Below are 4908 nucleotides of genomic sequence, written 5' to 3' on the forward strand. Positions count from 1 at the left end.
AGAAGTAAAAACATTGAAAATTACTGTCTTAGAGTAAAGAGGATCTAATAAATACCTCAACTGACTCAGATAAGACAAAATATGAATTGACATGAGCTGCAAGACACACTTTATTTTCAAGACTAGATTATGGACTTTATTTATTCTTGCCCAGGGTTTTCAATATTGTTAAGTTTTATTGTTTTATTTGAACCAGAAAAGGTTAAAACTCTACAGCATGATGGAAAATAAATTCAGCATGACATCTGGCTACAGCCAGAACAAATATGAAACATTTTACCATTTACCTCATGCGCCTGTGAGCAAATTTAAGAATCTATTTCTTTTGAATGGCAAAGCGCTGTTTCCACTTCTTCGGTATTTATTTGGGAAGTATTTTTTTCACACCCTGACACTATGAGCAACTAAAGGAATAGTGAGGCAGAGCCTAAAGTTGATTATTTCCACAGCGACAGAAAAAAGGACTTGTATGGGATCAGGCAACATCTCGTTATTCTTCTAATGATACTGCATTTGTACATAAATATATGCACTGTCACAGATGCAGCTGTGACAGATGCAGCTGTCACAACCCACTCTGCCAAAGATCTCCAGCAGCTCATGGATCGTTTTAGCAAGGCCTGCCAAGATTTTGGACTGACAATAAGCCATAAGAAAACACAGATCATGGTTCAGGATGTGGACTCACCTCCCTGCATTACAATCTCTGCACATGAATTGGAGGTTGTCCATGACTTTGTGTACCTTGGCTCAACGATCTCCGACACACTTTCTCTTGATACTGAGCTAAACAAATGCATCGGTAAAGCAGCTACCACGTTTTCCAGACTCACAAAGAGAGTCTGGTCCAACAAGAAGCTGATGGAAAATACCAAGTTCCAGGTCTACAGAGCTTGCGTCCTGAGTACACTTCTGTACTGCAGCGAGTCATGGACTCTTCACTCACAACAGGAGAGGAAACTGAACACTTTCCACATGCACTGCCTCCGATGCATCCTTGGCATCACTTGGCAGGACAAAGTTTCAAACAACACAGTCCTGGAACGAGCTAGAATCCCTAGCATGTATGCACTGCTGAAACAGAGATGCCTGCATTGGCTCGGTCATGTCGTGAGAATGGATGATAGCCGGATCCCAAAGGATCTCCTCTATGGAGAACTTGTGCAGGGAAAGCGCCCTACAGGAAGACCACAGCTGCGATACAAGGACATCTGCAAGAGGGATCTGAAGGCCTTAGGAGTGGACCTCAACAGGTGGGAAACCCTGGCCTCTGAGTGGCCCACTTAGAGGCAGGCTGTGCAGCATGGCCTTTCCCAGTTTGAAGAAACACTTGGCCAACAGACCGAGGCAAAGAAGGAAGGCCCATAGCCAGGGAGACAGACTAGGGACACACTACACTTGCTCCCAGTGTGGAAGGGATTGTCACTCCCGAATTGGCCTTTTCAGCCACACTAGATGCTGTGCCAGAACCACAATTCAGAGCGCGATACCAGAGTCTTTTGAGACTGAAGGTTACCAACACACACACATAAATATATGAAAAATCCTCATGAAATCAGAGAGAGAGAGAGAGAGAGAGAGAGAGAGAGATCTCAAGGAGTTTTCAACTGAGTAGTCATGGCTGGGTCCCCCTCACTTCAGTTCAACCGCTATGAACACCAGCTATCCCTCTCCCCGTATCCCCAAACCTATTTACCTGGCTGTTGGCATGGCAGCATCAGTGACTATTGTTGCTGTTTTGGCAGCAACAGCACCTGTAGACAAGGGTGGAAGGTCTGTTTTCCTCACTCCCTCGTGTGTGCCCAGTGGCGTACCTGGAGGGAGGCAAGTGGGGAAACTGCCCTGGGAGCTGACCCTCCAGGAGTGCCTCCTTGAGCCTCTTCCTTCACCTCCCATTTGCCTTTTGTCTTTAAAGGGAGAGAAGCCAGCAGCTCCACCAGCCTCTGTCCCTTTAAGAAAAAAGCCTCCTCCCAGCGGAGGGGGTGCCCAGGATTGCTACTGGAGAGGACTGGGTTGCCCCCCCCCTTTATAGCTTGTCTCCTTTTTTGTCCACTTCCCCCCCCCCCATGTCTTCCTATCCCATTCCCCCTTCTCCCTTTCCCTCTAATCCTAATGCTTGGAAATTGAAAACATTGTGATGTCAGTTTCCCAAGTGCCAGGTATTGGGGAGGGGGCGGGGAATGTCATTTTTCCAGATGCATAGGAAAACTAGTTTCCCCAGCCTCTCTAGTGCCTGGGAAGCTTCCATACAAGTGTCATCAGTTCCAGGGAGAGAAGAAGGAAGAGGAATAAAAGAAGAGAGGGAGCTCCATCCCTGCTATTGCCATTGATGTCACCGCCACTGCAGTTTGGTGAGTGGGTAGATGGGGGAGAAGGATGAGTTTCTTCTCCAGTTCAGATTCTGTCCAAGCTGGTAAAAGCTATTGAAGTCTCTATTTTGATGAGGAGGAGGATTTAAATAATCAATGTGCATGCCACTTGAGAGGCTAAGCCCAGGCTTTGTAGAGCTTGCAATCAAAATTTTAAAATGTGGAAGAAAACAGAGGAAAGAGAAAGAAGTAAAGGCAAAGATAAACTGGAAAAGACTATGTGTTTATGAGCCCAATCCTGTGCATGTCTACTCAGAATACATCCCATTATAGTAAATGGGGCTTACTCCCAGGAGAGTGTGCAAAGGAGTGGAGCCTCTGTCAGTTATGTGCTACTTGCAGTAGTTGGGAGACTAGGTGATTGAGAGCCCAATCCTGAGGTCTGCGGCACGGCTCCATGGCACGTTTGTGGGGCTCACCACCGGGCTTCTGCCAGAGCTAGCCCAGCACCAGCTGGGGCTGGGCTAGCATGCGGCAGACGCCCAGGTTCCGCAGCTCCGCTGTCCCCTAGACCAGGGGTGTCCAAAGTTTTTGGCAGGAGGGCCACATTGTCTCTCTGCCACTGTGTCGGGCGCCGGAGAAAAAAAGAATTAATTTACATTTAAAATTTGAATAAATTTACATAAGTTTACATAAATGAATATATTAAAGATGAATTTATATGAATGCATGAAGGTCTTGCAATAGCTCAAGGCCTATAAAAGACCTTGCACAAAGCATGGCTGGCCTTTCCTTTGCTGCCACTGTTGCATCACAGATGTGAAAGAGCAAGCAGTGGAGAGAGCTCTCATCCCACAGCTCACACAAGAGGTCAAACAGTCGCCCTCATGCCGAGAGCAGTTGCATCGGGCCACTGCAGGCTCCAATAAATCTGTGGAGGGCCAGAGGCTCATTGGAGTCTGGGGGCTCCCTGAGGGCTGCATTGAGAGGCCTTGAGGGCCGCAAGTGGCCCCTGGGCCGGGGTTTGGGCACCCCTGCCCTAGACCTCTGGGCTGCGGAACGGGAGGCAGGGGTGTGGCCGGGAGAGTGGGGGAGGCATTCTGGGAAGGGGGGAGGTGTGACCGGGGGCATGGGGGAGGCATGTCAGGGGAGGGAGAGAGGCGGATCCATAGAGCTGAGCTCCGCAGGATCCAAGGCGCTTGTGCAGGGCTTCTCGCCCTACAGGAGCATCTTTACTTTAGAGTCGACCTTTTGTTCACCACTAAAGTGAGTAACCCCATTGCGGGGCTGCTTCCCTTACTCGGGGGAAGGGGACGCACGTCCCCTTCTCCCGAGGAGCCTCCCGTGGTAGTGCAGGAGGCGCAGGGTCCGGTGGGAGCAGGGTCCAGTGGGAGTCGCCGGGTCCAGGAGCTCCAGGCAGTTCAGGATTGAGCTGTAAGGCTGCAATCTTATTCACACTTTCCTGGGAGTAAGCCCTATTGACTATAATGGGACTTATATCTGAGTAGACATGCTTAGGATTGGGCTGTAAGTCAATGTGCTTCACAGAGATATCAGATCTGCATGCCAAACCAAGGCATGAAGAACTTCAGTGACATCTAAATGTTGGCTGTGGAACAAAGAGGAGGTTAGAGTCATAGAGGGGATGATAGGAGCGGATGGCCAGCCTAGACAAAAGCATCTTGAAGTGCTCTGCGGCCACCTTTACAATAATCAGACTCAAAACTGAGCCTGGATATATAAATATATATATTTATATATATTGTTTCGTGGACAGAGAGCTCTTTGATGCTACACAAGTAATGGAAAAATTTGAAGCAAATAAAACAAGGAGTAAAGCTGAATGATGAAAGTTCTTAAAGGCTTTGACTTATGAAATGACTGTGTTTGATTACGTTCCGATTGCCTTGAAGATTGAGAACACAAATAAATCCTTTGTAATTTTAGTGCATTATGGCTATGAAGGATTGCTAAACCCTGAAACTCTTTCTTTCTCATAAATCTAGCAACAATAAAAAAGCATTGCATTTTTTCCAGCTTTAGAAATGTTGTTTGCTTCATTTTCTACTGTAAACCTTTATTTTTTGCAACAAGTACATAGGAGGGACCATTATTTTATGACATGTGCATCCCATACAGAATGAATCGCTACAGAGATTGCCTAAGACATCCTGACACCTGAGGCAATGTATCAAATGCTGCCCCCTTTACCTGGTTGGTTGGCAACCTTCAGTCTGGAAAGACTATGGTATAAGCCTACAGCACCCAGTATTCCCAGGCAGTCTCCCATCCAAGTACTAACCAGGCCAGACCCTGCTTAGCTTCCAAGATCAGACGAGATCGGGCATGTGCAGGGTAACAGTTGCTGTCACCCTTACCTGATGATGGCCCAATGTCTGCTCTTCCTAGTCCCTGAACTGAACTAAGAAAAGGGGGACTAAGAGGAATTGAAAATGTGGAATCCGCAACAGTACCTTCTGTTCCACATTATCCTGTTTAATTCTGTCATCCTTTTCCAATCCAGGGAGTGGGAGGAAGAAGAGGAAGAGAAGGAGCTGTGGAGACAAGTGGACAGATGGTAGTGGAAGCCCCCCACCAC

At 47.5% G+C, this 4908-nt stretch overlaps 1 pseudogene; it reads right to left on the reverse strand.

Moving 5' to 3' along the window:
• Positions 1 to 4562: 4562 nt before the first annotated feature.
• LOC136643044 (5S ribosomal RNA) lies at positions 4563 to 4682 on the reverse strand (annotated as a pseudogene).
• Positions 4683 to 4908: the final 226 nt, after the last annotated feature.

The sequence above is a fragment of the Tiliqua scincoides genome, chromosome 2, assembly GCF_035046505.1.
Source record: "Tiliqua scincoides isolate rTilSci1 chromosome 2, rTilSci1.hap2, whole genome shotgun sequence".
Classification (NCBI taxonomy): domain Eukaryota; kingdom Metazoa; phylum Chordata; class Lepidosauria; order Squamata; family Scincidae; genus Tiliqua; species Tiliqua scincoides.